We start from the raw sequence: 22,763 nt of genomic DNA, 5'->3' as shown, positions 1-22,763 counted from the left end.
GTGTTAGAAGCCAATTCTAACCCAGGCAGCCTGGCTCTAGAGCCCATACCCTGAAACCACTCCACTCTTGTTGTTTGTACCAGACACCTGGCACAGGCCTGTGCCTCCCAACGTTAAAGCCAAAGGTTCAAAGGGCTGGGCCAGTTCAGAGACCATCTGGTTCAGTGGCTTCCAAACCTTTTCATACTCTGCTGGGCCCTTCTCCTTGGCCCCCTATAGTGGCTCCAAATTGTCTTTTTGAAAACCTACAGCTCCGGAGACATAAGGCAAAGGTCACTCATTGTGTCTGCCCCTGTGTTTTATGGAGGTAGAATGAGGCGCGGGGAGCTGGGTGTGGACCACGCTCCTGCTCCCACTGCCCTGTCCCCTTTCACTTGATCTCCTTGCTGTAACCAGGCCACTGCCCAATTCATGGCTCAAGGGCCATGACCAGGCAAGGACACACTCACTCCAAACATCACGTCCAAGCCTCGCCCTGGATTGCCTGGATGTCTGACTGCTTCTAACTTTCCAGCTGGCTGGGGACAGTCACCAGAAGGCTTTCAAGGGCAGGCCGAACGGAAGACAAGCTTTGGAGTGGTTTGGTAATATCAGGAACGTCGATGTCAATGGCAGGAAAATGGTCATCTACAAGTGGTGGGCGGAGGGGGTCACCTAGAAGATCCTTATTTTCAAGTCCAATCACACCTCTTGTCCACTTTGAGCGAGGCAGCCAGGGGAGGAGGGAGAGAGCAGCTCTGCCCTCGCCAGCCCCCAGCATGTCATGAGGCTCATTCTTCCAGACAGAACGTGTCTGGGATGTCAGACCTACTTACAAGACAACTTTGCTGTCCTCCCTGCCACCTGCCTTCCCTTCTGGGTTTGCCATCATGCCCCTTTGTTGCTTCAGCAGTTGGCAGCTGGACCGGCTGAGTGTTCCAGGAAACAAGCTCACAGGAGATCTGTGGCCTGATTGAAGTAGGGAGGGGAGCCCTGTAGGGCAGGGTGGGAACCAATAATCGCGATGCTTCCCAGCAAGTCCTGGCGATGCTGAATGATGGCGTGGACTTTCCACACAGAGCCAATAGAAGAACACCCTCAGGACCACAGGGAGGAAAGGCAGCCGGGCATCCTCACCTTCCTACTCTCGCTTCTCACACTCAAGGTTCCACTAAAGGCTAAAGGTGATGCACTTCATTTCAGAGAGCACCTCCAGGATATCAGACACAATGCTAGGTGAAAAATGGAGATACAGCCAGTCCTCCCGAGGCTTCCGGTATGAAGGGAGAGGCAAACCTAAATCAGATTACAGAGTTTATAATCAGCAGTAAGTTCATAAAGGAGACGTAAGGACCTGGAACATATAGCTGGGGTTTGATGGAGTCTAGGGGTTGGGGCAGGGGACACTTCCCCATGGCCATGATATGAGGTCTGTAGGGTAGGTAAAGTGACTAGGAGAGGAGGTAGGAAGAATATGCAGATGGAGGGAGGAGCGAGTGCAAAAGCACTGAGGCCACAGGACATGCTTCTTTCTCCGCTATGAAATCCCCATCCCCTGTTCACGTCCACACATCTGATTCATCCGTCACCTGCTACACCACACACTCTACACTTTCTCATTTCTTCTTTCTCAAGGTGTTAGAGAGGCAGACACGCAGACCAGGGTTAAGTGAAATGATCGAGTTTATAGATGAAGCATAATGGGGACATCAAGGAGGGTTAGAATAGCCTAGAAGGCTGGTGGGTCAAGGGAAGTTCATGGTAGAAGAAAACGCTTGTGTAAGAGTGAGATGTCCTAGACAGAGTGAGTGAGGAATACAGCGAGAGTCTTAGGCAGGGGGACAGTTAAGCAAAAGCTCAAAGGGAGAAAACCACCTGGTACCTATAGAGATGAGATGACTTCCAGCATTTCAGCGTTGCTGGGAGACACACTGCAAAGCAGGGGGCGGCAGATTAGGCAGAGACCACTTGTATGACGTTTTGCGTGTGTTTACATTTTCTATGGATATTTACTGAGCATCTGCTACAAATTAGACCCCAGGGCTATGAGAGTGCACAAAATCAGACTCGGTCTACGGCTGGAGAAATCAGGGCTCACACAAAGCAAGGACTCAGTCAAGTGAAAAAGCCAACCCACTAATTAGACAAACGGGAGTTGAGGGGATGACCGGGAGGAGTACCTACAAGTCAGACTTTGTAGACCCTGTAGAGTGCTGGTCTCCATGGACAAAGTACGGAGAGGTTCTCAGAGGGTTGTTTTTTTCTTTAGCAGGAGTTTGAAACATGTTCAGATGCGCATTTTGAAAAGATGACTCTGGATGCCTCAGGGAAGGACATCTGTTCCGTCACTGGGACACCCTCTCTCTCTCCTCACTGCTATCTGTCTGGCAACGGAGGGAAGCCATGGAATCCACTCTCCAGCATCATCTGGCCACGCGGAAATCCTAGCAGCTTCCAGCAGCTCTGCGCGCGTGCAGCCATCTCAGATTACTAACTGCGACGCCTTCCTGACTGCCTGCGAGGCCAAATGCAATGTCTCGGCAACAATTATATTAATATTGGAGCTAGGAGTGAGCTGATGGAAAGCTGTTCATCCATGTAATGAGGTTTCAGTTGCATTTTAGTAAAGTGTCAGATAATTTGGTAGGAGACAGCAGAGTTTTTATTCTTTGTCAAGGGATGGGGGAGGTGGAACTCGAGCTCCTAGCTTCAACTGCAATGGGAGAAATGTCATCTGTACATGAGATGCTCAAGGCAGAATAAGCAAATGTGGAGAGAGCAGTGACAGCGAGAGAAACCCAGGACCACACGGGAGTGGGAGGGGAGAGGAAGTGGGCATAAACGTAATCATCACCTAATGGGGATCAAGCAACATCTACGCCATCTTATTTAAATACCACTGCTCTACGGGGCAGGTGTTAACCCACTGGACACAGGACTCAGAGAGGCGAATTCAAATCTGTATCTAATTACAAAGTCTGATTTTAGAAAGATCTGACATTATGATCCATCTGTGGATAAAAAGCACTAATCACCGCGTGTCTTGGTGTAGAACTGGGGTCTGTTTTATATAAAGGGAACATCTTTCCCACCAAACTCACGTGGATCTCAATACTGTAGGTTCCTATGTGACATGCACGTGACCTGATAAGAGCATCTCTTGGCCAGAGCTCCCAAGTGTGGGACAGGTAGTGATTTCTAAGGGGCACATGGAGCCCACATGGAATAAAACTGAATCACATACTAAGAAAATTGGCTCTACTTCAACCCCTTCAGTTCTCCCAATTAATTAAGTCCATGGTCGGCAGTGCCACCTGCTCTGAGGAAACACCTGTGGTGCCTTAGTCAGTTCCCAGGTTCCAACCCCACCTCAAAGATTCTGAGTTAGTTCCGTGCAGTACTTTGCACATTTTAATGTCCTGCAAGCCACTGGGGGACCTTGGTAAGTGCAGATTTGGACTCCATGGGTGTGGGTGGGCTTGAGAGGCTGTGCTGCGAACAAAACCTAAGCTCCCAGGGGATGCCAGTGCTGCAGGTCAGGTGACCTCACTCTGAGCAGCTAGAGTCTAGGTGAGGGCAAGGCTGAGAACCACTGCTTTAAAGGTACTAGTTTTCATTGTGGTGCTAGTTTTCAAGGGTTTAAAAAAATTGTCAATTAGAATGAGTCACATGTACACAGGACACAAATCAAATAGCAGTGACCCTCCCTCCCTATTCCTAATTGCCAGAAGCCCTTTCCCTGGATACAATAACTACTGTCATCCTTCCCACGGGATCACTGCCTATCCAAGCAGAGATGCATGTATGTATATACATGTTCTTAAAAAAAAAACAACTGAGTAACAGTGTTCAGGTCATACTGTTCAGCACTTTGCTTTTTTCACTTAACGTATCTTGGAGATAACTGTTCGTAACTGTTTCATAACTGTACATAAAGAACTATTCATTTTTAATGGTAAAATATGTTTCAAATAGAATTTGCCATTTAAGTCACTTCAGTGTATGCTCAGTGGCATTAAATACACTCAGCCGGTTGTGTAACCATCATCACCACCCACCTCCAGTTTCCCAAACTGAAACTTCACACCCATGAAATGGTGCCAGTTAATACTGAATTGTTCTTTGAAACAAAGCAAGGGTTAGTCTCAGGGCCAGAGCTTTCAGCAGACAGTGGCATCTGGCTAGAGTTTACTTACGGTGCTCTGTGGTCCTCGTATTTAACTGTAGTTACCTTCTGTGATAAGCAATACTGATTTTCCAGTTAAGTGCTTCCCTTTTTTAAATTGAAGTATAGTTCATTTACAATGTTGTGTTAGTTTCTGGTGTATAGCAAAGTGATTCAGTAATATATATTTTGTTTCACATTCTTTTCTGTTATAGTTTAAAAGATATTTAATACAGTTCCCTGTGTTATATAGTAAGAACTTGTTCTTTTAATTTTATATATAGTAGTTTGTATCTGCTAATCTCAAACTCATAATTTATCTTTGCCCTCCTTTCCCTTTTGGTAACCATAAGTTTGTTTTCTTTGCAAGTCTGTTTCTGTTTTGTAATTAAGTTCATTTGTATCTTATCTTAGATTCCACATATAAGTGATAGCATATGGTATTTATCTTTCTTTGGCTTACTTCACTTACTATGACCATCTCCAGGTCCGTCTATGTTGCTGCAAATGGCATTATTTCATTTTCTATGGCTGAGTAATATTCTATTGTACATATATACCACATCTTCATCCAGTCATCTGCCGATGGTTGCTTCCCCATCTTTGTTATTGTCAGTAGTGCTGCTTTGAACACTGAGGTACGTTTATCTTTTTGTAAAAGTAGTTCCCTTTTAAATAAACCTAAGTCACATCAAAACAATGATGTTGGGTAAGCATCACTGAAGGCTGCCCCTGGTCATGCAGCAGATGTGAAAGTTGCAGCTCAGGGAAAGGACACCATGAACTCATCTACAAAACAGAAACAGACTTGCAGACATAGTGAACATCTTACGGTTACCCGGCAAAGGGGGTGGGAGGGGATAAATTTGGGAGTTTGAGATTTGCAAATGTTAGTCACTATGTATAAAAATAGATTTTGTAAGTTTCTTTTGTATAGCACAGGGGACTATGTTCAATATCTTGTAATAAACTTTAATGGAAAAAAATATGAAAACGAATGTATGTATGTATATGCATGGCTGGGACATTGTGCTGTACACCAGACACTGACACACTGTAATTGACTGTACTTCAGTAAAAAAACTAAAATTAAAAAAAGTCATGGCTCAGGAAGAACCAAAGCATGGGACACTTCTGCCCCCTTCCTGAGCTCCCGGCTGAACTTCATCTTCACACACTAAGCAGGGACAGCAGCCTTCCCTTAGGGCCTCATAGCTCGTGCCCAGCAGCATCCTTTTCCAGGCCTTTTTCTCTAGGTCAGACCACACAGCAGACCCTCCTCTGTCACCCTTATCAGAATGGTAACCAAGAATGAAGGTTCAGGCCCCTTAAGCGATTCTGTGTCTCACTGATTCCAACAGGGAACCCAACCAACCCCAGACTCCTTACAGTAAGGCCATTGGAGACTGCCCTTCTAGAAAACGGCAGCTTTCAGTGGGTGGGTACCCGGCTTGAGAAAAGTCAGAGAAGGGCCAGCCTGCTTCTCATGTGGGAGGATGCTATGGACTTCGGCTGAAGGCGGGAGGGTTGGGGGCGTTGGCTGTGCTGCCCATGATGGCTGGAGATCCGGTTGGGAGCGCCAAGTCCTCACATGGAGGCCAGGGCTCACCACCCACCAGCTGGGTGACCTGTGGCAGGTCACCCCATGTTCCACAGGTCAGGGCCTTGTTCCTGTGCAAAGTGGTGAGGTGGAAAGCTTGTGAAGGTTCAGGGAGGTAGTATATGGAAGTCTTTAGCACTGAGCCTGGCACATTGTTAGTGCTCAAGGAATGGAAATCTTACTGCCCTGGACTCTTCCTGGAAGAGAGTTAGGGAGACGTGGGGAAAAAGTCGGGCCCTGAGACACTCAGGCCATCACTGCCCAGACAGATTCCACCTGTGACTCGAAGTGGGGGAGTGTGGGCAGGCCTTCTAGGGAAGCAGGGGCAGGAGAAACCGCATTTCTAGACGGGATGGAAATAACCAGCTCCATCCCCAAGAGAGTCCAGACTAACTCCAGACTAGCCGAGCAGAGAAATACTCTTAAGAACTGGCTGAATGAAAACTTCTCCCCAAGTGAGGTAATTCCATGACCCGACACTTACCCACCTCACTTCTTTGTTTCCTCTTAAGCAAAAACAAGTACCTGAAAAATATGCAATAGACACTCTTTTTTAAGGAAGCTAAAGCACTGATCCAGGGAATAAGCCCTTGAGCTCCTGGCACAGAGGCCCCCCCCGGGGGGGGGGGCGGGAAATAATGACAAACAGGATGGAGACTCTCACGTTCCTGAGCCTACATCCTACTGGTCCCCTCCCAGCCCTTGCCTCCGTGGCCCATTCAACTCCCCTGCGTCCAAGCTCTGCTTCTCTTGAGTGAAATGCAGTGGTATCTGGCGGTCCTGCCTCGCAGAGGAAGAGAAAACGGATGGTTTTATTTTTGGAGGTTAAGTACAAGCATTTGTTTGCAAGATCTCTCAATTGTTAGGAAACAAAATGTAAGATTTACACTTAGTGATGAGGTGTCTTGCTGTGACAGGGAGCGCAGACGGGGCTGCAGGGAAAATGAGTGATGGTGGGGCACAGGCTGGGGCTGCTCTGGTCCCCCATCAGAAGGCGGGCAGAGGAGGAGCAGTGCTATGACATGGGGCCTGGAAAACGCCCTCAGCACGAGCTGCAAAAGCAGACTGTGCACAAGACAAAGACTTACGCGTGCTCTTGTGGTAGAAAAGGAAGAATTTCACATCGGACCGTCAGCCAGTGCCTCATCCTGGTCTGGGGGATGGAATTTCACATGGAAATCACTGGCTCAAATTCCACCTCCACCACTTGGCAGGTGTTTAACCTTACCAACCGCACTCTCCTCATCTTTCAGGTGACAATTGTAGCACTTACCTCATTAAGTTACTGGGAGAATTAAAGGTAATAGTGTATGTATGTGTATGTGTATATGTGTGTGTGTATGTGTGTGTGTGTATGTATGTATATATGTGTATATCTATGTGTGTGTGTATATACATATGTCAGTGCAGTGCCCAGAACACTGTAGAAGTCTGATCAGTAAATATATGTAGAGATGAACACAATGAAAGCAGTGAATGTTACGCTTCTGTGGAAAATAAGTCATTTGTGCAAGATCACATAGACACTGAGGGTCCAAGACATAACTAGATTTCCCCACCTCCTTGCTGCATTGACTCCTCTTCACAGCCCAGCCGCACAAGCGCCGCTTACAACGGATGGCACTTTCTTGACAGGCAGCCACCATGCAGACCATCGTTATATCTGCTTTTGTAAAGGACGCAATTCACAGGCGAGTCCTCCGGCTAAAATGCCAACGACTGAATTGTCTCACAGCACTGAACACAGGCTTTACAACCTGATCAGATCCAGCCTGCTTTTAAAGCAGGCTGAAAAAGAGAGAAGGAAAACACGGGAACGGCTCAGAAGGGTTACTGTTCAAAAGGGTAGGAAATGGCGTGAGGGTGCCTTGGAGAGACAAACCCCACCCTCATGTTTCCCACCTGCGGTATTCTGGCGACTACAGGGTTATGGGAAGAAAGCCAAGCTGAGTAGTTAAGCAGCTCAGAGGTGTGTGGATAAGATGAGGCAAAGGGAAAACTGGCTCAGGGGCCAGGGCGGGAAGGACCAGGGAAACCAGGCGAGGCAGGTTTGTCTACATCCCCCAGGGGGGTGGCCCAGCAGGACCGGTTTCTCCATGGCTGATGGGGAATATGTTATCGAAGCATCTCAGAGGGTGATTCAGGCAGGAGGAGTTTGTGGCCACTGAGCACAGAGGTGAAGAACACGTGTTGAGTCGCACAGGTTGGGTGTATGTCCGGGTGGCACGACTTTCCCCTGGGTGCCCTCGGCCGAGCCTGTGAGCGGTACAAATGCCGTCTTCCTCTTCCTTAAGATTAGGAGGATATACTGGAACCTCCTTGACAGTGTTGTTGTGTTAGGAGTACATGAACTCATTAAATGCACCCACACAGAGCAAGGACTCAATAAAAGGAAGCTGTTACTAATTACTGTCATGATTTGGGAGCCATCTCAGAGCCAAGCACACTTGGTGCTGGCAGCAGCAGAACGGGGGCTTTTGGGGGGTCGTGGTGCTCTGACACTGCAGCATCAAGTCCCCACCCAGGGAGAGTGAGCTGGTACAGGAACTCCAAAGTCTAACTGGGTCCTACGCCTGCAAGAGCACAGCTGCTGGCATCTATCTGTCCTTGGCCAGCCCAAGGCAGACCCCTGGCCCGTTTCTTCTGGTCACTTACACTGATATTGATGCTAACTCAAGAGACCATCTACAGACGATTTCAGCCAGCCAGCCAGCACAAGACAGTGTTATCACAGAGCTGAGACAAGTCTCCTAACTTGTCGGATCAGCACTCTGTCTTGGGGAAGAGCAGAGACATTGATTGCTTTTCATGAGCAAATTTATCACCCCAAGGCCAGTGTGGTTGCCTGCCCACACACAGAATCCTGAATAGAAGAGAAAGTTCTGGCTGGTTGATGATAGTCTAGAGACACCGCTTAAGGCACTTCACTCACCAGCCTTAAGATAACAAAAGGCCATTACGTAGCTTTAACTACAAGCACGGAGGGAAAGCAGGTTGAGTCTTGGAGTAGGAACTCCTGTCAAATTGAGTTCCCAGAGGTATGTGTGTTTCGTTTAGAGTTTGAGGAGCTCAAGACACACAAGAGGGAAGGCTGTTGGAGGTTCAGATCCTGATTCCAGCCCTATGACCTGACTCTGTCAGTTTCTACACTTTCAGGATGAGAGTAAGAGGACCTCGCTCATTAAGGGACTGAGGGCAGAGGAGCAGCAGCAAACATTTGAGAGGATGTTACATACCCAACACTGTTTCGGTACCTTACGTGTGTCCACTTTGCTAATGTGTACAACACCACCGAGGGAAACTTCAGTAACACCCCCATTTACAGGCGGGGAATCTGAAGCACAGAGTGGTTGAGAAACTTACCCAAGGTCACACAGCTAGCAACTGACTGAGCCCGGCACTCTAAGCCCCAAGGCCACGCCCTCACCACTGTGAAGAACTGCCTCTTGTACACGAGTTCACATGAGGAAAATGCTGTCAGTGGTGAGTATGAAGAGGTAGTTAATAAAGGCTGACTGTCTTTATTGCATCATTAATCCCTGGCAGAGCATAAAGGACCTGCAAATTCTCCTCAGGATTTAAAGAATTTAAAACAGTTGGGGTTCAGCTTGGTAGAAAACCTCTTCTCTGGGTAAGGGCCGATGATTTTCATGTTCCCTTTTGGCAAGATACACCTTTTTGCTTTTCTTTTTTTCTTTTGAAAATATTTGTCATTTTCTTGAAAGGCCACTTGGAGAAAAGAAATTACCTGTAGAACATTTTTCTAAGTCTTGGTAACCAAGACGTATGGGAAATGGTGAAATGACCCTGCATCGTTTCCATGGACCTTCAACAGCATTGTCTCATTGGATAGCATCCTGTGGGGACGGCAGGCCCAGGGATGTCCAACTGGGTATGGAGAGAGACCCCAAGGTAGTGCGGCCCAGTAGAAGGCAACGCACCTGGCAGACAAAAGCACGTACTCTTCTGTCAACCAGCATGTGCTCGAATCTGGGTTCCATCGCTTGTTACCTGATGACCTTGCAGCCTGAGTCTCACATTCCCCATTTCCAAAAACTTAAAATTCTCTAAAAAAAAAAAAAAAAAGATTTTTTTTCTTGTTTTTGTTCATTTTGTTTTGGCGGGGATAATTAGATTTTGGTTTTTTTTTTTTTTAAATGGAGGTACTAGGGATTGAACCCAGGACCTTGTACATGTAAAGCACACGCTCTACCACTAAGCCATACCCTCCCTCACTTCCAGAAACAGGAATAGTCAGTATGAACATGAAGTGAGCTTATCCAAGGAATCCTCTTAACACTAAGTCCGCAACAAAAGTCCGCTGCTAATATGGCTGTGTCTCCCACCATGGCCCAAGGAGTCGGGAGAGGATTACTGAGAAACCTGGCCAGGATTCAAGCCCATGTCTCCGGACACGTAAGGTCATTTTTCTTCCCATGATACAACTTTGCTTACAGACCCCTTCCTCCTCAGAAAATCATCAGGCCTCTGGTTTGGCTCCTAATTCAGAGATCTATTTGCTTTCAAAAAAGGCATTAAAAAAAAATCTGGACGTCAAGAAAAGCACACGGGAGAGGAGCCTAAGGTAAGGACTGCCTTAAAACAAGAATCACAGAACCATCTGAGGGTCAGACAGGAACATCAGACGTCCCTTAAGTCAAATAGAGGCAGGCCCAGGGCTGATGCCAGGAAGGCGTACCGCACATTACAATGAAGAACATGTAAGACCAAGACGGGACCCGTAAAAACCAGCAGCATGTGAAATTCTGCCAAGTGCTGTGTGCCTGCCAAGGAGGAAGTGTCACTGGGCTGGATCCGAAGGCTGCTTGCTGCAAAGCAAACAGGCTGGCTGTTAATCAAAGTGCATGAGTCGATTCCTGAGGTAGCTGCCCAGGAGGAGGAATCCTGCAGACAAGTCTCTTCCTGAGGGATGTCTTTTGGAATTGTGGATTTGCTGCAAGTCAAATTCTCCAAAACGAACACACTTCCCTACAAACTATCTGCTCCTCACCGCTTGCAGGGCCGGGTGCTTGTGAGCAGAGCTTTACTCCACTGGTTTCTCCAACACTGTCACACTGAATACTCTGCAAAGGGCTGGCATCACCTTACAGCAACCTTCCGGGCTACGGAGGGCAGCTGTTCTCATTCCATTTTCAGAGGAGACACATGAGAAGTGGAGGCACTAAGGGACTGGCCCCCAGTTGCAGAGATTGGTAGAGCCCAGAGAAACCCTTGGGCCCCCCTGTTCCCAAATATGGGCCTCTTCCTATCCTATAAAGGAAGGGCACCCAAAATAGCAAAAGATGTGTGAGCAAAGGCTGCTGGGAACTTGAATGAGAGGCTTGATGAAGCAGGGCTGGCAGGATGCCCTCTCAGCTCTGGGAAATCCCGTTGGCATGCCGAGTACCCCAGGCATGGCGAAGGTCAATGCCACGGGCACCAGAGAGCCTGCTGGGCTGAGTCACAGGCAGTGTGGCTTATCAAGGCCGGCCAGCAGAGCCAGCCTTATCAGTACCTCGCTGTTTCTCAGGGAACGAAATCCACTCGATGCCATTTGGCGTTTTTCCACATGCTACTCCAAGAATGGAATCAGTTGCCCCTGGTGCGCTCCTTAATCCAGTTTCTAGACCGAGACGTTTGCCTTCCCAAGGGAGACTGAATCGAGGTGTGGGGTGAGAGGCAGGCAAACTGGTGGTCATGGTATTCCCCAAACCCTTCCATTACTCACTCACCAAACATCAGCCCACCCCTGTTATCACTGGGAGATCTGCTAAGCCCTGGGCACCCAGCAGTGTCCAGCAGGCAGGAAACGCGGACGGTCCCTACCCGCACAGAGTTCTAGCCGGAGGAGAGGAAATAAACGAGATGACGGAGTTTCACATGGTCGGCAGTGTAATGAAGACAATCAGCATGGGGAGGGAGTGTGATCTGGGTGGTGGTGGTGCTTCTTTGGTCTGGGAAGCCCTCTTTCACAGGCCAAGTCTGAGCTGCAGCCTTCCTGAAAAAAGGGACCCCAATACAGGATAAGCCCAAGGGAACGTGCTCCCAGCAGAGGGAAGACCACAGGCCCTGAGGAGGGAAAGGACAGAGGCAGGCAATGTCGCTGGCTCACCGCGGACTGAGGGCACCGGTAGTAGGTGAAGCTGGGGATGAGGCAAGGGCTGGAGTCACACGAGGCCTGATAAACCATTTGGGGGGGGGGGTTGGGTTTAATTCGTAGTGACCATAGTGCACTGGTTCAGTGTCTGGCTCTCCAACACCTCCCTTTCCTCTGGAGTTTGAAGACCAGCTCCACTGCCCAGCTACGGTCTGAATTCTAAGTGCACAGACCATGGTGATTACATATTGCTGACCACAACGAGGGATTACTGAGGCTTGAGAAGTAGAGACCAAGGTCTCAGTTAGCTCCTGAACACGGCAACAGGAGATGGAGAAAGCCTCCTTGTAAAGCCTCTTTTCACCTGTGCACGCTGCCTCTCAGAGACCCTCGGCTGAACACGACCTCCTCGGCCTAAGTCGGGAGCGCGTCCTGAGACAGCTAACCTGGTCTGGCTCAGTGAGCCTCCCTGGGGCTCGGCATCCTCGTCACTAACTGTGGGCATTACCGACACCTGTCCCACTGGCTGCACCAAGCCGAAGAGCCCTTTACCCGCGTGTTTTGCAAATTGCCAGCTTTCCAGCAGCTCTCACCGTGACTGTTTTATCCATCGCCATCGAAAACCCAACTCTGTCTCACTCTCAGTCTTCCTCACACAATTTACTTCTTTCAAAATCCTGCATAACAGCTTTGTAAGCTTTTGGAAAGAGGCCCCGAAATAGGAAAAGTAACAACAGAAGACTGCATATTACGGGCTTTCTGTACAGGTCATTCTTTCCAAGCTGTAGGCAGCAAAGGCGGACGCTGTTTGCTTGTCGGCCATGGAAAAAGCCAAGACCATGTATAGTGACCACTATCACCACCTGCAGCTGCCCTCAGACCCCTGTCACCTGGATGCATGGGGCCTTCCAGCGTGAGCACAGAGCTCCCCAAATTGAGGAAGGAGGTGCCCTGGGAGCCCGGAGCTGCAGGTGGCTGGTGGGAGACACAGCGGCAGCCCCCAGCACTCAGAGGTTCCCTCGGAAGCAGCCCCTCTGCCCCAGGCCAGCAGGCAGTGGGGAGAGCTGAGAACACTGCCCTCCCGGTCTAAGCATCAAGCAGGGTGCTTACCTCCTCTCCTTGGTGCTGGTGCCACAGCTATGACGGGCCGGTCGGTGCTGGTCAGGTACTCCCTGGGCTTTGATTCTGGTGGGTCATTGGCCAGAGGGAGACTGGGCACTACCACCGCCTCTCAGGCCTCGAAGGGGCCTAAGAGGTAGTGGGAGAGCCTCCTTCCTCTCTGGCTGGAGGAGCAGCACCAACGCCTTTTGAAGCCTAGCCTTCCAGAGTCACACACCTGAATGCAATTCCTCCACCCCCGCCTCCTCTCGCTGCAGGAACCTGCCGGGCCCCGCCCGTCCCAGGCTTCCAGGCTTCTCTTGGAGCCCTGCATCTCCACCCTCCTTCTCCAAGGCTCCCAGGCAGAGCAGCCCTAACTGGCTCAGGAGCCCAGAGCTCACCCCAGAGAGGTGCCTGCCCTGGTCTCCCCCAGCCCCGCTGCGGCCCCTCCAGTGTATTTTAAGAGCGAGCCCCTGGGTGGGTGAGGGCCAGAACTTGGGACCTTGGTCCAGCTGAAAGTATCCATTTTCTGGTGATTAATTTACAAACTGTAGGAATTTGAAGGCCAAGGGTCAGGAGATGAGGGCTGGGCTCTCTCTAGCGGTTTTACAGAGTGGCTTCAATCCAGGCCAAGGAGCTCCATCTCTCTGCCAGAGACGTGGCTGTATCGCATCCTGACTTCCGGGGTCCAGCTTTTCTCAGGACCGGGGCGGCAGCTACCTTTATTCTCAGTGGAAAGGGAAGACAGGCCAAAAGGAGAGTATTTCTTTCTGGGCGAAGTACTGGGGAGAGCAGCAAGGAGAGTTTAACAACGCACACCCCCGTCTATTACAAAAAGTGCTTAGTCATCCTGATTAATTGCCGTTCCACTCAATCCACAGGTGGGCTTAACATAAGGCATTAACTTATCCTTGAAAAAAGGCATCCTTACTCAGGTCTCAACTCTAAGCATTTGGGATTTTATTTCCCTTCCCTGGCAAGTATTCTCTCTCCCTGCAGATCAGAGGTTTCTAGATTTTAGGATTCACAGGCATTGTCTGGGTATTAAGAATGCAGATCTCTGCATGAAACTCTGAGATTCCAGGAGGGCTCGGGAGTCTGTATTTTTAAAAATTTCCGTAGGTGATTCTGCGGTGGGTGGTCTGGCACCTGGACTTTAAAGGAATTTTGCCCGAGAATGGGCTGAAGCTCCCCTCCCCCAGCTTGGCATTTCTTGGTGTCTTTTTTTTTTTTTTTAATGGAGGTACTGGGGATTGAACCCAGGACCTCAAGCGCTGTGCCACTGAGCTATACTTACTTAGTCCTTTAAACTCAGCTGACCACCAGCTGTTCTCCATTGTTTCCAATTCACTCTTTTATCCCTGCCCTCAGGAATTCTGCAGCTGACTCCAGTATCTTCCCCCTCCCTCCCCCTCATAAATGAGCCTTGTTAGGGGTCGCAGCATGAGCCTCACAGGTCCTGCAGCTAAGAGGCCTTGGAAATGGCACCGTCGAACCCTTGATCACGTCAGCCAACGCCAAAGACATTAAGCTCGAGTTCGGCCCTTTCTCCCACCTGAGGCCCAGACCTCACGCTGCTGCCCCACTACACCACCTGTCCCAAAGCAAATACCCCCCCCCGCCCCTCCACAGGCTCATTCTCCTTCACCATACCCCTACTTTTGGGGAAGAAACCAGGGATGTGGGCCCCACAATTAGTTCCTCTTTCTGCCCCTTGGCTGAGGCAATCAGTGTTCAAATTCCTTATTTTTTGAGTCAAGTTTAGTTTTAGAATGAGAGTCTCACATCCCACCTGCTCCCCCAAATGGAGTTATCATCCCAGCAACTAGATCTCCTATGATGGTCCCTGCCCGTCACTCTCATCATAAGGCAAGAACTACATGGCCGTTTGATTCAAAGCACATCCACTGAGCACCTACTGTGTGCAGGGGCCTGTGCGAGGCACAGCGAGGGGTGCGAAGAGGTCTGAGCTGCGTTGATGAGGAAGTGACTGCTGGCGCCGTCTTACCCGTGAATTGGCGGACGGCACTGGGTGGGCGTCCACTGATGAGAGGGGTGTGGGGAAACCTGTGTGCTTTGTTTTCACTCTTGGGGCCGGCCACCCCACCTCGTCAGCAGCTCAGGTGACCCCAGGTGATGCAGCGGGAAAGCTCAGGATAAATGTTTGTCTGCCTCGTCGACGCAGTTCTGCCCGACTTTCCCAGCACTCGAACCCTTCAGACCAAAGGAATGGCTGCGTATCTAGTGGTTACAAACCGTTTCTCTACCAGCTCCCAGTGCTGTGGTTTTGGGCAAAGTGCTGTTCCTCCCTCTGGGATAACAGAAGCACTTACACTGCAGGGCTGCTACCAGGATGATATGAATGAATATGTATAAAATGCTTTTAACAGTGGTGAAGTGCTTAAACATTATTATTATTACTATTATTCAGGAAAACCTGAACACTGTGACCACGTATTTATTTGCAGTATAAGACTCTCGATGTTTTCTCACCTGAAGACCAGTAATGTCTTCCAAAGATTTGCTTCATTGGATTTATGTTTCTCACCTCTGTGTTTTAGGTTCTGTATTAGCTTACTCAGGCTTTCCTTCCTGTAGCCATTTAAATAGTTTTTTTTTCAATCGAGGATGTACTATGTGTCAAGAACTGCGCTAGGTCCTGGGGATACAACGGGTGAACACAGCCATGACCCCCGCTCTGAAGGAGCTCATAGCCTGCTGGCAGACCAGATATCGGCTGAACAGTGACACAAAACTGGTGAAATTATGACTGTGCTAAGTATTAAGAAGGAACAGTACCTGGTGTGGAGAGAGCATGGGAGAAGGGATTTGACCTGGTCCAAGGGTTACAGTAGAACTGGGATGTGAAGGAAGAGATGGAGTTAGCTACATGCAGTGGGGATGGCCTGTCAGAATATTCCCGATAGAGAAATGCCGTGTGCCTTATGTATTAGTCAGCTTTGTCGCAGTAACAAATGACCTTCATGTCTCAGTGGCTTACACTGTCAAGGTTTATTACTTGCTGATTTTACAACTAGGCAGTAGGGTGACTGTAGCTTTGCCTGGGCTATGACTCTGGTTCTCATTCGGGGGCTCAGACTGAAGGAACAGCCCCCTGTGTGAGACATGGCGCTCCTGTAGCATAAAGAAAGGCCAAGAGCACTGGTGGGGACCCGCCATGACTCTGAAGGCTTCTGACTGAGTGCAGCCTTCTCAGGTCTGTTTACATGCCTTTGGCCAAAGCTCAAAGCCAATGGGACAGGGATGTATAGTCCTCAACACTGGGGACCTAGCAAGGTACATGGCAACTGTCAGGAAGGTAATCCTCTTACAGGGAAAAGGGTGGGCATGAATAGCTGCAAAAATAATATAATTCACTATATCAAGGCTCTGTGGTAGAAGGAAATGGGGAAAAACCTGGATACCGGCATGGCTCATGGTGAGAGGGCTGGCAGGAGGATAATGAGAGATGAGGGTGGAGTGGTAGGCGGGGCCACACCGTGGAACTGAACCTGTGAGCAGTGAAAACACTGACCTTTACCCATTCAACCTCTAGAAAACATTCTTTTCATGTTTTTCTGGTTTCTGAAGTTATACATGATTATTACAGAAAGTGTGGCTGTGACAGAGAAGTTAAAAAAAAATTACAGATCGCCCTGAACTTTACAACTCAGAATCATCGATTGATTTCTAGACTTTTAGATTCTTTCTTAATGTATATAAAGTATTTTCAAAGCCAAAACTGGATCATATTCTTCATCAGTTGTGAGGAATATTTTCTGAGTTATTAAATAGTCACCCCACTATCTCGTCACATAGATGTATCCTAATTTAGCTAGTCCCCAACTATTGGACATATAGGTTTTTGTATTTTTTCCATTTTACAAAAATTCTAAAATGGAGTTCTTTATGTTTAGCAATATCCGTATCGTTTTGTAGAAGTGGCATTTTTATCTTCAAGCACGTAACACATTTCAAGCCACTGACACGCATTGCCCAGTGTCCTTGGAGAAAAGTTACAGCAAGTCACAAACAACCCCAAAGCAGGATTTGCCAACTTTGCTGATCATCATTTCATATTGCCAACTTAATCAGTGGAAGATACTTATTTTAATTTTGCATTTATTTGATAATTCAGGACAGACCTTATTTTCTGTAATTCCCAAGTTTCATCAGGGAAAGACTTACCTGATGAAAAAGCTCAGCCTTTTGGATCTTCTGCTTAGAATGGACTCCTGGTCCCTCTTCAGCAAATTATGACTGCTTATCCTTCACGATTCATTGCAAGATTTTCTTTTGCTTCCTACAAGAAGCCTTCTCTGATTGTTCCCATCTCTTCACTGTGGAAGCCGCCGGTAAGGATGTGGACAGTTGGCTTTAGGTCTATGATAGGATGATGTGGTTTCCATACACCTTGTCTCCCTGAATGGGGAGGGCATTCTTCTGTGACTGAATTTTGTGCCTTCCTATAGTGACTCAGTCTGTCCTCTGCATGCATTATGGTCCATAAACATTTGTGAATGAATGCCGAGAAAAGCCATAATGGCACAACGGGTGGGGAGTTTTGACCCGAGGGATAACCACTTGTGGAGACTGGCATGTGGCTCTGTTAACAAAAGATTGTGGACCAAAAGTCACTGTGTCAGTGAATGTTTGCTTATGTTTTCTTCTAGGAGGTTTATCGTATCTTGTCTAATGAACTCATCTACAAAACAGACACAGACTTGCCGACATAGTAAACAATCTTACGGTTACCAGGGGACAGGGGGTGGGAAGGGATAAATTTGGGAATTTGAGATTTGCAAATGTTAGCCACTATATATAAAAATAGATTAGAGAAAAACCCCAAACTTCTTCTGTAGAGCACAGGGAACTATATTCAATATCTTGTAATAACCTTTAATGAAAAAGAACATGAAAAGGAATATATGTATGTATATGCATGACTGGGACATTGTACTGTGCACAAGAAAATGACACATTGTAACTGACTTACTTCAATTAAAAAAAGTCATTGTGAATGCATTTCAGGGTCTCCTTTTAGACTGTAGTCTGACACCAATTTTTCAACTTTCATAACATAATTTGATAGGAACTCAATTACTTTCTCTCTGTCTGATATATATATATATATTTTTTTTTTCTCTTAGTGGGAGTCAAAGAACTTTTATCCATTTGCTATGTGGCATGATTTCCAGTTAATTTTATTAGAAGTTGGACTTTTTTTCTCTTGTTACAGATGATGCTAATGTCTTGTGAAGCTAGTCTGACCACATGAACTGGACCTGCATGTGCCCTTTCTCATACAGAGAGGGGCAAAATCTTCCAACAGGAAAAGGCCATTAACGGAGCACTGGAGTGTCAGTGGGGAATGTGGAGAAAAGGGCAACCCTTCTGGGCACGGTCTTGCTTCCGGAGGTGATGGATTCAGTGTTGGCAAGTGTCTCAGAGGCCTTGGGCAGCTTGGGTTGGTGATGATTTATCTCTACATTATCATCGCTTGCACCCTTATCTTTTTTTTTAATGATGCACCCTTGTCTTGAAGGAGCAGCAACTAAAGCCTGTCAGTTATTTATCCCATGAGGTTGCTCCTTTTACACTCATCCTGTACCAGTGAGCCCATAAGTCATTTTAGGATTATTCTCTCACACAGTCCCACATAGTCCCCTTCAGTGACACGATGGTCACAGGAGATCAGACCCCTGTGCCTTCCTCACATGCTTCAATATTACCAGAGGCTGCTGGAAAACAGAACCCAGTCTAGGGGACATTCCCCCCCACCCGCACCCTCCCATTCGACAAATATTACCTGTGCCTTCAGATGGGACAAACCTGTCCCATCTCCTCCCAGAAAGAGTGAGACCTGGGTTTTTAATCATCATTTTCCAAATAAAGCCAAGGCACCACCTGAACAGGTGTTCTCTCCGTGAATTACTTAATGAAAACAGCTCCCCGGAGGCTGCTGAAATACCAGAAGAGAGGGAAGCAGAGAGATTTAATTTTGAGGAGCTCCTTTATTAAAATGGAAGGAAAGACAGTCTGGTCTACTCAACTTAGGAGACTGCCTTAAGAAGCCAACAGCAGAGAGTGATGCCTTTTCATAAAGGACTGTTCCCAGAGTGTGGGAGGAAGGCCACCGACACTAGGGTGATTTGGGGAATGTGGGAAACATTCAGGCTCTTGGCTCCACCCCAGACCTTTGGGGCTCGCTGATGGTAGAGCCTGGGGAATGTGCATTATTTTAACACCCACCACAGCAGATAATGTCTACATCCACCGAAGTCTGAGAACCAGTACAGGGTTTAATGATATCCTGGAGGGGAGAGGGGCCTGAATGTGATACTGTCTTAAAATTAACTGTATCTATCAGAACGTTGTTTAAGGTATGCCTCCGTCATCAAATTGTTAAATCTGGGAAGACAGGGTCCAGCGTGTTCACTCCCGTATCCCCAGGGCCCAGCACAGAGCCTGGCCCGTGCCAGGTGTTTCAGTCAGTGTACCTGCTGGCTCAGAAACTCTGGGCTCAGGCCCATCAATCTGTATTTTAACCATACCTGCAGGTGTGAAGGAGTGGGAAACGAACGAACCGACTTCCCTGATGCTAAAACTGTTTGCTGATTTTTTTTTCATTTTTTATTGATTTATAATCATTTTACAATGTTGTGTCAAGTTCCAGTGTAGAGCACAATTTTTCAGTTATACATGAACATATGTATATTCATTGTCACTTTTTTTTTGCTGTGAGCTACCATAAGATCTTGTATATATTTCCCTGTGCTATACAGTATAATCTTGTTTATCTATTCTACATTTTGAAATCCCAGTCTATCCTTTCCCACCCCCACCCCCTTGGCAACCACAAGTCTGTATTCTATGTCTGTGAGTCTGTTTCTGTTTTGTATTTATGTTTTGTTCGTTTGCTGATTCTTTCTAAGAAATCTTGCAATTTGCTTTCTCTCCCTTACCGCTTTTATGCTAAACAACTGCCAGACTTTTCCCTTACATCCAGTAGCTTTAACCAGGAAGGAGGCAATGGGCTGATAATCTCAGAAGCATGGATAGACTGCTCCAAAGTTCCTCTGTGACGCCAGGGAGATCGGCAAGGTCGAAAAGAATGCAGCACCCTGTAAAACGCCCTGATGGTTATCACCTTTTCTGCTCCATCCAGTTTTTCTGTAAAACCTCAAGACCCCAACCCCAAGAAGGATTCACAGTCTTGAAGGCACTAGCCTGCTGTGGGAATCTCTTTCCTTCTTTCCAGATCAGATACATCTGGGTTTCACAAAGTCTGACGTCCCACTCAAAGGGGACCTTGATAAACTGTAGTGTGTTCAGAGGTAGAGAATGGGAAATAGCTCATATGAGGAATACTGAAAGAAATGGAAGGCTTAGGAGAGGCAGGAGACCCGGCTTTCAATTCTCAGGTGCTAGTGCTGAGGAAGAACTTCCCTGACTTCCAGCTCTAGGCTATCTCCCACGGAACTGACATAGTACCCTTTACATAGGAAGTTTCATTGGGGTAAGTTTGTCTTACTGCTGCTTCCTCAATGCCTAGCACAATGCCTAGTACATAATAGGTCCTCAGTAGAAGTTTGTTGAATGAATGAATGAATGACTGGGACAAAAGCAGCCCAACTGCAGAGATTTTCCAGGCTCTGTATTATTCCCACTGTTTCCAAAGATCAGAGCTTGCTTGGACTCCCTTTCAGCCAGAAACATGGCCCATTTAAAAGGTCCAAAGCACATCACATGACTGTGGCTGGCTTCCACGAGGCATCTACAGACAAATCCTTTAAAAAACGTAACCTGCAGGTGAAATGCCATGTCTAATGGTTCTGCAGCACAGCTCGGAGGGTTTACTTCTCACAGTCTGTTTTACGTATCATAAACCAAAATACACAATTGGCATCAATGCTGAGAAAGTGAGAACATTCCTTAGATCCCAAAACCTGGGAATTGACCCCTGTGCCTCATCTACTGCTAGGCGCCCTGAGATGACACAAAAGGAAAGAGTGTCTAAGTGCAGATTTTAATCACCGAGCTGATAGGTTCAAAGCAGCCCAAGTAGGGTTCTGAAGTCCTCAAGCATCAGAGCATTCCTCCAAGGGCCTCTGGAGACTGTTTGATCCAACATCTTCATCCTTCATGTGAATCCAGACTTGGGTTCCAAAGCATCTTTTTCCCATCAAAGCATCCTATTAGTGGCAGAGCAGGTGTCTTTACTCAAAGACCTGCTTTCTCCACCACGCATTGCCACTTTTCTGCTCTTCTTTCTTCTCCATCTGTGTTAAGCTCAGTATTCATCTTCCTCTAAAAATTGAAAGATGGGCTCAAACATGAAGCTCTCTTTCTTCAGCTTCCTCCACCTCAAATCACGTCCTTCACAGCTACCTCTTTTCATATGCAGCCTATAGCAGATTTCTGCCCCCCCACCCCTTATCTTCCCTTTGAGCCTTCTCTTTAGCAAAAATGGTCTATTTAACGTGTAATGATCATTTACATCTTGGCATGCTGGTAGCCCACAGCAAACTAACAGATGCAGGAAAACCAAACGGAGGAGCGCACTCGGAAGATCTGGACTTTCAAAGAATACGGAAACAGCTTTCCTGTCTTCTTGGTTCAGTTTTCTAAGATTAATGCATTGAAATACATAAAGCACAATATTCATTTTAGGCAGCTGCTCATTTATGAGGCTTTTGGCACCAGTGGCCTAGACTTGAGTTTTGAAAATTGAATGATTGACGCTATCTTTATTCTCAGTTATTTCCTACGTATGAATGCTATTGCTAACTAGATCTAGATGGCAGGCTGAATGATCTGAAGACTAGAGAGCTTCTGCACTCCAGATTACATTTCCACTGGCCTCCTGAACAATCTAGAATTAGATATATAATCCCGTTCATGAAGGCACTTGTCTCAACGAAGCTCCTATAAAATGTAGTTAAGGCTGGCATACTGGTACCAGGAGTCAACAACTATTAAATCGCAGGTGAGCTTACCAGGAAGTTAGTTTTTAACCTTGAAAATCTGAAAATCTAATTTCCTTCATGAATGGAAAGCAACACAGGTAAGTTTTGAAAGTGGAAGTTTGGAGCATAGGTCATGCTGACAGGGAAGGCATCAGGCAACATGAGAGACTGCACAGAAGAAATATCTAGGACGTGGATACTTACAAGAGGACTGTAATAAACTGACATTTCTCCCTTATTTTCCATAGGGGCAGACTAGATAGGAAAAAAAAAAAACCACGATAAATCTTTGAAAATTTCACTTCATTCATCTATTTGCTTTTTCACCAAACCCTTCATGAACAATTAAAGTTAACATAATCAGATTCCAGAATTCAAGTTTTTAACTGTTTTGCACTATTCTCATGTAAAGGAGCCCCAGATGGAAACATCTGGCCCCAAAGGTCTTCAGCTGGATTTTAATGAATGACAACCTTTTCTGAAAGCAAAACAAAACAAAACAAAACCCTCCACTAACTCTTCCCCCAACCCACTGCTTTAACTTTATTTTAGCAAGTTGAGTTTTTAGTCAGATTAAGCAAGTGTGGAGGGTGTGTTGAGGTGAGAGGTAGCTGTTACCTTAGCTTTCTGAAGTCTAATATTTGGATAAAAAACTCTTCACCTAGATGGAAGATTTTCTAGAAAAGTTGTCTCGAAGACAGAGTAGTTGCTTATCTTGAGTTGAGACAACATGGTGCAGGCTACGAGCATTGTCACCATAGGTTAACACCTAGTGGGTCCTCTTTTATTCCCTCGCAAGCCATCTTTTGCCTTCTCTGCTCACCCTTCATGTTGGATGTTTTCTTTCTTCCAAAT

General features: G+C 47.1%; 1 protein-coding gene and 1 non-coding gene across 3 annotated transcripts in view; both read right to left on the bottom strand.

Moving 5' to 3' along the window:
• The window catches only part of ATP10B (ATPase phospholipid transporting 10B (putative)), a 282,836-nt gene extending 269,657 nt beyond the window's left edge, over positions 1 to 13,179 (bottom strand). For both annotated transcript variants that reach the window (XM_032465150.1, XM_032465147.1), the window contains exon 1: positions 12,952 to 13,179. The gene's annotated coding sequence lies outside the window, so the exon portion shown is untranslated. The remainder of the gene's footprint in view (positions 1 to 12,951) is intronic.
• Positions 9,903 to 9,974, bottom strand: TRNAV-UAC. Its single transcript has one exon. It is a non-coding gene; the product is annotated as a tRNA-Val (tRNA).
• Positions 13,180 to 22,763: the final 9,584 nt, after the last annotated feature.

Source organism: Camelus ferus, chromosome 22 (genome assembly GCF_009834535.1).
Source record: "Camelus ferus isolate YT-003-E chromosome 22, BCGSAC_Cfer_1.0, whole genome shotgun sequence".
In the NCBI taxonomy this organism is placed as follows: Eukaryota; Metazoa; Chordata; class Mammalia; order Artiodactyla; family Camelidae; genus Camelus; species Camelus ferus.
Note: the sequence above shows the minus strand (reverse complement) of the source record. Positions and strands in the feature narration are given on the sequence as shown.